Genomic DNA, 12,419 nt, shown 5'->3' on the forward strand with positions numbered 1-12,419 from the left:
CACTGGGCAAAGGACTGGACACATTCAGCCAAAGCTGGATCCAAAAGCCAGTAGCACAATAGGAGGATTAATGTATTAAGGGGACAAGAACATCAGCAGGAAAGCCGTGTTTGGCTACAGAGTCACTTGAGGGTCCTCGGGGCCAAACAACACACAGTGAAGCTAAAACTAACAAGTCATGTCTACTGGCAGCCAAAGAACTACTTATATGTGGTTTTTTAATGCGTACTAAATACTGAGCCCAAACATAGGATATACACAATAAAAAGGTTACCACATGTTTTATTAATGCCATTAGGCCCTCATTTAGCCTCCCATATGTCCCCAACCATTGCTGGTGGACAACAGACAATTTGCTCTCCAAGTAGTCTCACAAATACCATGTTATTGTACTAAAATACCATGTCTTAACCTCACTTTAGCTCACCTCCAACTGGTCTTTGAGACACTGAGGTATATGAAACCTTGCAATGCTACTTATCAGCTGAGTAGGGGATAGATTCAGTCCTGCCATGGATCTGAAAGAACCAGCTGCTCTCTGACCAAAATCCTGGTCTCTGTTGCAACAGCCATTCTCTTAGCAGACAACAATTTTTCATTGTCCCAATACTTCTAGCCTGGCTACAACTGCCTACTGCTCTCAGTTCAGTCTTAGATGGGGTAAAAGTCTTGAATTGCTCTCCACAAGATGAATCGATGGGCCAGTCTGAGGGGCCCTTCAATCAGCAACCAGTGGGGGTGCCTAAGTGCGAATGTGAATAATTAATATTATGTAATATTATTCAGGAGCAAAGTCATTATTGCCTTACTGGGAAAAGCTTAATATATCAGCTTGTTGGTGGTGAAGTTAGAAGTATAGCAATCCCATAGTGGTCAAAGATGACTGGTTAGGGATAGCCCAAAGGTTTCAAAATGAACTCGAAGTGCAAACTAGGATGCAATGACCTGAAACAATCCACAATGGAGCGAATCCAGATCCTATTCACAAAGTGAACTTGGGTCTTATACCAAGCTACAATACTCCCACTCAGGATCCCCCTCATACTGACAGCAACCAACTCCAGCAGCAATTGTTCTTGACGACAGCATTGCATATTACCTTAACTCTGAACACTGTGCTGTCACAGCCCTGTAGAGATCCTATTAGCTGCCCTCTATGGAGACTTCTTCGCTGCGAGCCAAAGGCACCACAACAGAATAGGCAAGGCAGGTGACTGCCTAGGCGTCGATGCTAGAAAGGCTGATTACATTAGGCCAAACTATGACAAATCCCTGAGAACCCCTTCAGAATCTATAATCAACCAGGCCTAGGAGACCACAGAGAAAGGAAAATGAAGACAAGGAGGAAGAAAAGAGGAAACATGGCAGTGGTAAGCTGTTGAGAATCCGTTTACATTGAGTGAATTATGTTTGTCAACATTGGATTTATTTGTCACAGGGGACAAATGGGTTGTCAATTCCAACAACAGCTAACTAGCCAGGATCTTTATAAAAATAAGGGTAGGCTATTAAGCTTGCTAGTTGCTAGCGGACAAACCAACAACCAGCAGTGAACCAACAAATATACCCTGAAACCAATTTTGGACTGTGAGGAGCTGAATTTGGAGAAAAAAAAAGTGTATTGGACTAGGATCACAGACTGCTCCTTTAAAAGATGTGTAACGTGCACCACTTGTGAATGTGTGAGTGATGTATTTTCGTACAGGGAGGTATGCTCACACTTTTGCTTGGACCCCTGAGGTCCAGTATGGAGACACCCCCATAGGTATTCCACATATTACTGCACCAGGCATCTAGTGAATGTGCCCCTGTGCAAGTTATATATTTATGCCCAGCTTTATGCATTATTGGAAACAGAAGGAGGCTATGCAACCATTATTGGAAGAAACTGATGATGATGAATTGCATGAAAGCCTCCTGCTTCGTTGTCTGCTGTCCATTAATGTTTCAGGCACTGCTCCATGACTTAGCTCCATTAGAGTGTGTAAGCATGTTGGACTAAAGACAGCCGAGGAGGAAAGACTGGTACTTGCAGTATTTTCTGAATGACATTGAAGTAACACAGTGTGGGCTGGCCTCACGTTCAGGTGCAACTGAACAATCAGCAGGTCCAAAATGGGGCGACTGTCTGGCTACGGTCTTCCTTACCAAATCATATCCCCCCCCCCAAAAAAAACATGAATGTCTCTTTTTGGATGTCTATTTTCAAGATGGGTAATTGAAAATTGTAATGAAAGACAGCACAGAGAAATGGAAAATAGATGATGGAGCTGGAGAATCACATTTGACATTTCTTGTCTCAACCTAAGTGCCTGTTCATTTGTATTATTTGTACGTGGGCCTACATGGCAGGTAGAAGAGAATGTATTTTTTGTTTAACTTATAATGAATTGATAGGAGATATGTGTGCATAAAGTCAGTGTGCAGACAACACGTGACTAATTGCTTGAGTGACAGCCAGCTCCCAGTCTGTCCAGAACAGTTGAGATGACCTGATGTAGGCTGATTAAATGTCACATTGCAGGAAATAAATGTCACGTCATGCTTAAAATATGACATGTGCCTCAAAATGTCGTTTTCTTTTTTCTTCTTTTTTAAATTGCTTTCCAACAACTCAGTAGACACACTTTGTTTTAAATGTTGCTATGCTATATACATGCAAGGACGCCTGAGGTGGAGATTTGCTGTGAAAAGGCTATAACCAAACCAGCAGCAGGTCTTGAAAGAAGCCTGATAACATTTTTGTCAGTCCCTAGGTTAACATGTTAACATGAAAATATTCAGATTGAAACATTTGCCTTTACATGGGCTATGAGATAAATTATGCAATTAACTGTGTGTTTGCATGTTGAAAAGCTGTGAATATAATAGTCTTATAGGCCCACTTCAAAAACTACTGGTGAATTACTAATAGATAGTGACTGTGGTCTGAACCCTGACGTATCATAGCCAAATAATTAGCTGAAGCCTTCAGAAATTCACATAGGTTTAAAATGCATTTAAAATATGTATGAAATGTGTGATTTATAATGGAGTTAATTTTTAAACATGTAATCTTAAACATACACTCTGCATTGGATTTGATACCTCTACGAGTCTGAGCTAGGAAATGTCATATATTAGCATATTCTTCCAAGGTTATTTGCATGGTTTGGATGGAAAACAGAGAGAAACAAGATGGCAGAGAGAGGGGATGAAAGCAGCAGGTGCAATGTTGTTGATTCAGGTAAAACAGTTACAGGTCTTAAGAATAGTCTTTATTTTGTCTTTCTCAACCAGTGTGACTGTACACCAGTAAAAGTCAGGCTTCATCATATTTTGAAATGTAATGAAAAAAATTCAGCAGGGTTTTGACCATGATTACCACCTACGCTATGATTTAGTTAGCTTTCATTCTCACTACAGACTGGTTTGTGTTAGGATGACGTTAGCATAAATATGCTTCAAATGGATCATGGAGATATTACATTCATCTGACAAAATCATTCTACTCATCAGTGAATGCATTATGATTTCACCTCGGATTGGCTAATTAATGCAGGAGTTTCTGGGAGTTGATTTTTATATATTTTTTTGATTGTCCACAAGAGGTAATAATCTACTTGTCAACTAAGAAATAATGCAATTATGGAGACGTGATACAAATGTGAATCATTTGACATTTATGTGTTACTACACAGGGGTGCAATAACTTTTGTTGCATCCAGTATCTTTCAATTTAAAACATAAACAATCTTATAAACGATCCCCTGACTGCCCCCAAGTGTTAATAATATCATGCAGCAAGTTCATAGTAGCCTATTTGAGATCATGTGTCATAGTATTTAAAAGCATACACATTTTTTTAAAGGTTTTTTTTTTTTTTTTAAATGATTTTGCTGCCAGGATCCATATATGCATAGCATCCTCCAGATCAGTCCAATTTTCCCTAAAACCCTGCAAGCAAGAAATTGTGTAATTTTGTAAAATCCCTGGCACTCTCATACATGACCCCATATGCAGGAGAGTATGAACACTTGTGGAACTAGGTCTACACCTACACACCTGCTACCAAGCACAGGTGTGGCAGTTCTCTCCATTCTCAGATAGCTTGCTACCACAACAACACACAAGAAGCACTAAATGCCACGAAATGTATCAAAAATGTATGGTGGTGGAGGTGGCTAACTCTGGCTTCATCCACTTGATCAAGTTTGTGCATACAAATGAACAGAGACATTTTGAACAGAACCAGTGATGGAACAGACAGGCTTGCTGCTTTGGATCGGAACACCATCTCTAATCTCTCACTGCTGTTCTAAAGCCCCACAGTGCTAGTTTATGAAATCACCAGGCACTTTGCATAAAAAGCCCCACTTATCACAGCCAATACACGACTGCAGTTCAGGGGAAGTGCTACCAATCCTAGGCCTGTTCCCTACCCACCAACCCAAACAGGTCTTAATTAAAAGACCTTTTCATCAGTGGCGTGTTGAAGAGCCTCTTCTCCTTTCTGGTTCAGATGCAAGTGCACTTGTGGGAAAACTTCCAAACTGGTCCGCTCTGTATCTCCCTCCACTTTTGGCCTAGTCACTGTTGGCTGCATAGCTCCTGGTGGCAGTGCCATTTCACTACATAAAAGCTGAGTATTTATTAAGCGAGTCATCCTCTCAGGGCAGGAACCCATGCATCAGCAACTTTGAAAGTTTCCCCCACTCTAAATCACCCAGACGGATTCCCTTGCCCATCGTAATTGCAATTGATTAAATAGCACAAACAATCTCTCTGTTATAACTCACAAAATAAATATTAGCAGCGGTGAAATGGGGCAGTGTTAAATGGGAAAAATGCAAACACTAGTATTGATTAATGGATTATGGAGATGTTCTTGCTTGAGAAACTACATCTCTGGGGAACAATGAAGGACTTTAGCCTAAGCACTATGTCTAATTACTGTTATTGGCCAAAGTAAACATGTCCGTGATTCTCATAGTTAGTTAAAGTCCTGCTTCAAGCTTTTCCTCATGTGCAATACAAAAGTGATGGGGAAGTTTCTGACCACAATTTATTCTATCCCATTACAGAACTATTCTATGAATATTTTTGACTAGTGATTTGGACATTCTATTAGAACAGTGAGAAGTGGAGATGCCTGGAAAACACTGGCTTGTGGAACTATGTGTGGGTCTTCAGTTTAGTCCCTTTCACTCATCACTGAGCACACCCTCTCACACACACCCACACACACCCTCTCACTTCCACACACACACCCTCTCTCTTCCTCTCACACACACACACACACACACCCTCTCACTTCCACACACACACCCTCTCTCTTCCTCTCACACACACACACACACACACCCTCTCACTTCCACACACACACCCTCTCTCTTCCTCTCACACACACACACACACACACCCTCTCACTTCCACACACACACCCTCTCTCTTCCTCTCACACACACACACACACACACACACCCTCTCACTTCCACACACACACCCTCTCTCTTCCTCTCACACACACACACACACACCCTCTCACTTCCACACACACACCCTCTCTCTTCCTCTCACACACACACACACACACACACCCTCTCACTTCCACACACACACCCCCTCTCTTCCTCTCACACACACCCACACACACACCCTCTCACTTCCACACACACACACCCTCTCTCTTCCTCTCACACACACCCACACACACATCCTCTCACTTCCACATAAAACACCCTCTCACTTCCACATACACACCCTCTCACTTCCACACACACACACCCTCTCACTTCCACACACACAATCTCTCACTATCACACACACACACACACACACACACACTCTCACTTCCACACACACACCCTCTCTCTTCCTCTCACACACACCCACACACACACCCTCTCACTTCCACACACACACCCTCTCACTTCCACACACACAATCTCTCACTATCACACACACACACACACACACACACACACACACTCACACACCCTCTCACTTCCACACACACACCCTCTCACTTCAACACACACACCCTCTCACTTCCACACACACAATCTCTCACTATCACACACACACACACCCTCTCACTTCCACACACACACACACACACACCCTCTCACTTCCACACACACACACACACACACCCTCTCACTTCCACACACACACACACACCATCTGCATGCCGACAGTCACCAGATGGCACACTTTGTTTCTCACATTCACACCAACACACACAGAAAACACATCACACACACACACACACAAATACACACACACACACACACATACAGAGGTGCACAGATGCATGCATGCACATGCGTACACACACACAAACACACAAACACACACACGCACACACACACACACACACACACACACACACACACAAACACACACACACATACACACACACCCACACACACACACACATACACACCCACACACACACACACACACACACACACGCTTACAATAAATACAACCTTTGACAATAATCACTGATTTAGCCTTAAATTCCGCTGTGTTGATCAGTGGAAATTGCTCCTCTCCCAAATGACAGAACCCAATAACCTAAGTAGCTTGTCGGTGCTAACAGTTACTTGTGTGTCTGTGTGTTTAAGGGTTAAAACAAATGAGAGTGCAAAGAAAGAGATAAACAAAGAGAGAGAGAGAGGATGAAAGAGAGAGTGAGAGGATGAAAGAGAGAGTGAGAGGATGAAAGAGAGAGAGAGAGGATGAAAGAGAGAGTGAGAGGATGAAAGAGAGAGTGAGAGGATGAAAGGGAGAGTGAGAGGATGAAAGAGAGAGTGAGAGGATGAAAGGGAGAGTGAGAGGATGAAAGGGAGAGTGAGAGGATGAAAGGGAGAGTGAGAGGATGAAAGAGAGAGTGAGAGGATGAAAGAGAGAGTGAGAGGATGAAAGAGAGAGTGAGAGGATGAAAGAGAGAGTGAGAGGATGAAAGAGAGAGTGAGAGGATGAAAGGGAGAGTGAGAGGATGAAAGAGAGAGTGAGAGGATGAAAGAGAGAGTGAGAGGATGAAAGGGAGAGTGAGAGGATGAAAGGGAGAGTGAGAGGATGAAAGGGAGAGTGAGAGGATGAAAGAGAGAGTGAGAGGATGAAAGAGAGAGTGAGAGGATGAAAGGGAGAGTGAGAGGATGAAAGGGAGAGGTACAATGAAGTGCAAGTCTGTGTGCCAGCTCGGGCTTGGCTGTCACCGTCCATCTCGTCCACGGTTTCGTGTCTCTCCCTGCTCCCTGCGAAAAACCACAGCCGAAAAAGCTGTCTGCCTCAATTGTGTGAACAGCCACTCATTGGAAGTGACTCGTGCATATGTCTGAGCTGGACGGGGGAGCTGCGAGCCAACAGTGAAGGGAGTCATCTGTGCTAACGAGGAGTGTCCGAGCCCCTCCGGCCGTCCCACTCCGTGAGATAGGCCTGATCTCCAGCCCTGGCGGCCCCAATCCCTGGCCCGCTGTCCTTGCACGACTTTGTCAGCCTCAGCTGCCCCAGCACACGGTCTGTTAACGCGTAAAAAAAAAAAATGGCCGCCCGCAAAGATGGCCTCCTGAGGGCATGGGGTGTCTGGCTCGGCTGAACGCAGTAATTGGGCTGTTTTGGCTCTCCGGGGGAAAAACGAGATGAGAGGGAGACAGAAAGCCAAACCAAAATATGACAGCAGGGGAAAAAATACATTTGAAAATGACCGCTAACTTGACGCTTCGACGTTTTTAAAACTTGCAAGGGTTCAGTTCAGAGATCAGTTTGTTGGCTTTTTACCCTGTTGATTTGGGTTCTCTTTAGTTTCAGCCTTTGAACATGTCAGATCACAGTTCATGTTTCAAACAATGTAACTATATGATATAGTACTTTGGATATGATATAGTACTTAGTATATAGTACTTTTACTGACTGTCTATCAGTAAAATCAGCTTCACAGTAAGCACTAATTAAACTAGCCTCATCAGGCCTGGTCAGATCAGTCTAAATCATAAAGAAAAGTAAAGCACTTACAAAACCTAGTGCAATCATACCGATATACAGTATGCTATAATATTGACAGCGTACATGGATCAACAACAACAAATCATGAGACTATATATAAGCAGGACACTGAAAGAACAGGGGCATGTGAAACATGACTTAGTGTTTCAGAGAACAGCAGGCATTATATGTCTCAGGTCAGGATGGCAGCAAACAAGCCATGGCTATTAGATTAGGCTATTTTTATACCTGCCACAGAGGCTGATTGGGTTAGAAGGCTCTAGATGGTTTGGCCAAATTGATTATGAAGAAGGGGACCTGATAGTGCCCAGGACAGTCAGACAAAGACCAGCCCTCTCTGCATTCAGTGACCAACAACCCTTCATCCAGTAGCGTCTAGTACTCATATATTAGCCTTCATCCAGTAGCCTCTAATACTCATATATAACCCTTCATCCAGTAGCCTCTTATACTCATATATAATCCTTCATCCAGTAGCCTCTAATACTCATATATAATCCTTCATCCAGTAGCCTGTAATACTCATATATAACCCTTCATCCAGTAGCCTCTAATACTCATATATTACCCTTCATCCAGTAGCCTCTAATACTCATATGTATCCTTTCATCTAGTAGCCTCTAATACTCATATATAACCCTTCATCCAGTAGCCTCTAATACTCATATATTACCCTTCATCCAGTAGCCTCTAATACTCATATGTATCCTTTCATCTAGTAGCCTCTAATACTCATATATAACCCCTTCATCCAGTAGCCTCTAATACTCATATATTACCCTTCATCCAGTAGCCTCTAATACTCATATATAACCCTTCATCCAGTAGCCTCTTATACTCATATATTACCCTTCATCCAGTAGCCTCTAATACTCATATATAACCCTTCATCCAGTAGCCTCTAATACTCATATATAACCCTTCATCCAGTAGCCTCTAATACTCATATATTAGCCTTCATCCAGTAGCCTCTAATACTCATATGTATCCTTTCATCCAGTAGCCTCTAATACTCGTATATTACCCTTCATCCAGTAGCCTCTAATACTCATATGTATCCTTTCATCTAGTAGCCTCTAATACTCATATATAACCCCTTCATCCAGTAGCCTCTAATACTTGTATATTACCCTTCATCCAGTAGCCTCTAATACTCATATATAACCCCTCATCCAGTAGCCTCTAATACTCATATGTATCCTTTCATCTAGTAGCCTCTAATACTCATATATAACCCTTCATCCAGTAGCCTCTAATACTCATATATAACCCCTTCATCCAGTAGCCTCTAATACTCATATATTACCCTTCATCCAGTAGCCTCTAATACTCATATGTATCCTTTCATCTAGTAGCCTCTAATACTCATATATAACCCCTTCATCTAGTAGCCTCTAATACTCATATATTACCCTTCATCCAGTAGCCTCTAATACTCATATATAATCCTTCGTCCAGTAGCCTCTTATACTCATATATAATCCTTCATCCAGTAGCCTCTAATACTCATATATAATCCTTCATCCAGTAGCCTCTAATACTCATATATTAGCCTTCATCCAGTAGCCTCTAATACTCATATATAACCCTTCATCCAGTAGCCTCTAATACTCATATATTACCCTTCATCCAGTAGCCTCTAATACTCATATGTATCCTTTCATCTAGTAGCCTCTAATACTCATATGTATCCTTTCATCTAGTAGCCTCTAATACTCATATATAACCCCTTCATCCAGTAGCCTCTTATACTCATATATTACCTTTCATCCACTAGCCTCTAATACTCATATATTAGCCTTCATCCAGTAGCCTCTAATACTCGTATATTACCCTTCATCCAGTATCCTCTTATACTCATATATAATCCTTCATCCAGTAGCCTCTAATACTCATATATTACCCTTCATCCAGTAGCCTCTAATACTCATATATTAGCCTTCATCCAGTAGCCTCTACTACTCATATATAACCCTTCATCCAGTAGCCTCTACTACTCATATATTACCCTTCATCCAGTAGCCTCTAATACTCATATATTACCCTTCATCCAGTAGCCTCTAATACTCATATATTAGCCTTCATCCAGTAGCCTCTAATACTCATATATAATCCTTCATCCAGTAGCCTCTAATACTCATATATTAGCCTTCATCCAGTAGCCTCTAATACTCATATATTAGCCTTCATCCAGTAGCCTCTAATACTCATATATTACCCTTCATCCAGTAGCCTCTAATACTCATATATTAGCCTTCATCCAGTAGCCTCTAATACTCATATATTACCCTTCATCCAGTAGCCTGTAATACTCAAATATAACCCTTCATCCAGTAGCCTCTAATACTCATATATAACCCTTCATCCAGTAGCCCCTAATACTCATATGTATCCTTTCATCTAGTAGCCTCTAATACTCATATATAACCCCTTCATCCAGTAGCCTCTAATACTCATATATTACCTTTCATCCAGTAGCCTCTAATACTCATATAAAACCCTTCATCCAGTAGCCTCTACTACTCATATATTACCCTTCATCCAGTAGCCTCTACTACTCATATATATACGGTTTCGTGTCTCTCCCTGCTCCCTGCGAAAAACCACAGCCGAAAAAGCTGTCTGCCTCAATTGTGTGAACAGCCACTCATTGGAAGTGACTCGTGCATATGTCTGAGCTGGACGGGGGAGCTGCGAGCCAACAGTGAAGGGAGCCTCTAATACTCATATATAACCCTTCATCCAGTAGCCTCTAATACTCATATATAACCCTTCATCCAGTAGCCTCTTATACTCATATATTACCCTTCATCCAGTAGCCTCTAATACTCATATATTAGCCTTCATCCAGTAGCCTCTACTACTCATATATAACCCTTCATCCAGTAGCCTCTACTACTCATATATAACCCTTCATCCAGTAGCCTCTACTACTCATATAAAACCCTTCATCCAGTAGCCTCTACTACTCATATATTACCCTTCATCCAGTAGCCTCTAATACTCATATATTACCCTTCATCCAGTAGCCTCTAATACTCATATATAATCCTTCATCCAGTAGCCTCTTATACTCATATATTACCCTTCATCCAGTAGCCTCTAATACTCATATATAACCCTTCATCCAGTAGCCTGTAATACTCATATATTACCCTTCATCTAGTAGCCTCTAATACTCATATAAAACCCTTCATCCAGTAGCCTCTAATACTCATATATAACCCTTCATCCAGTAGCCTCTACTACTCATATATAATCCTTCATCCAGTAGCCTCTAATACTCATATGTATCCTTCATCCAGTAGCCTCTAATACTCATGCATAAACAAGAGAGGTGCCTCTGGGGGGATTCACCTTTCCCCACTCGACCTCGGCAGCATGTTTATCACTTGTGGGAAGCATTCCCTTGAGAGCATTAATGTTTCTCCATTTAACACAGGCTTGCAGCCAAACATATACAAACGTCTACAAAGCTGACAAGAAGCTAAAGATAGATGATAACCTTTGTGTATCAGTTTTATCTATAAAAAAAAGCAGTATTGGTCATTTTAAATGTTTGTGGTTATCAGGTCACGATTGCAAGTAATTATTGAGCTAATCTAGAAGAAACATTTTATTGTGTTGTGTATTTATTATTGGGAGGTCAGCTGACGATATTTTTTCAAATATGTCCAGATATGCACAGGATAAACCAATACCGATATTAGAACTGCAACATCATTGTAGGAGTTCACAATATATTGAAATATTGATAGTCTGCAATAAATCAAAGCAGGAGGATTTAAAATGCAGCCATTAAAAGGTTCAAATGATCTACCTGGAACACTGCGCCTAAAGCATTTTGGTGCAAGAGTGAGGCCCTTCCCTGCCACCTTGACAGAAGTTACTCATGTGTCTGCAGACACGCTGGTGGAGTGGTGTAGACGTCAAAAAAACAACTTGGTATAAGGTGACTTCAGCTGTGGTGTAATTTGAAGCTCGGATACATCGCTGACTCTCGAACAACAGGCTCTGGCAGCAGCCACAGCCACCTGATCTTTGGGTATACCTTGGTTCTAAATATTAACAGGAGAATCTGACACAGGGACAGACCAGGCCTTCATCTGGGATAGATCTGGCAGCATGGCCGACAGCAATCTGGGATTCATTTAATAATGACAGGCCTAAATCTCAGGCACCGAACCTACACACTGCATGCTAGACTTACGAAAAAACTGAAAACTGTAAACAGGGGGCAGTCTGTTGGTGTTTAACTGGTGCGATTAGCACAGCGTCAGAGCTGAGTATGATGTTGTCTTCAACATAAACCAAGAACACACATAAACAGAGGAAAAAGGGAAAGGAACTCTGAATCTAAGGAGCTTTTTCTTTCCCAACTGGGCTCCCACGAGGAACGACCCTGATCTCTGACGGCTCAGGAAGGA

General features: G+C 42.0%; 1 protein-coding gene across 1 annotated transcript in view; it reads right to left on the reverse strand.

Annotated features, from left to right (window-relative positions):
- The window catches only part of prima1 (proline rich membrane anchor 1), a gene marked incomplete at both ends in the record, with an annotated part of 55,426 nt that overhangs the window by 16,935 nt on the left and 26,072 nt on the right, over positions 1-12,419 (reverse strand). The window lies entirely within an intron of this gene.

Source organism: Sprattus sprattus (assembly GCF_963457725.1).
Source record: "Sprattus sprattus genome assembly, chromosome: 2".
In the NCBI taxonomy this organism is placed as follows: domain Eukaryota; kingdom Metazoa; phylum Chordata; class Actinopteri; order Clupeiformes; family Clupeidae; genus Sprattus; species Sprattus sprattus.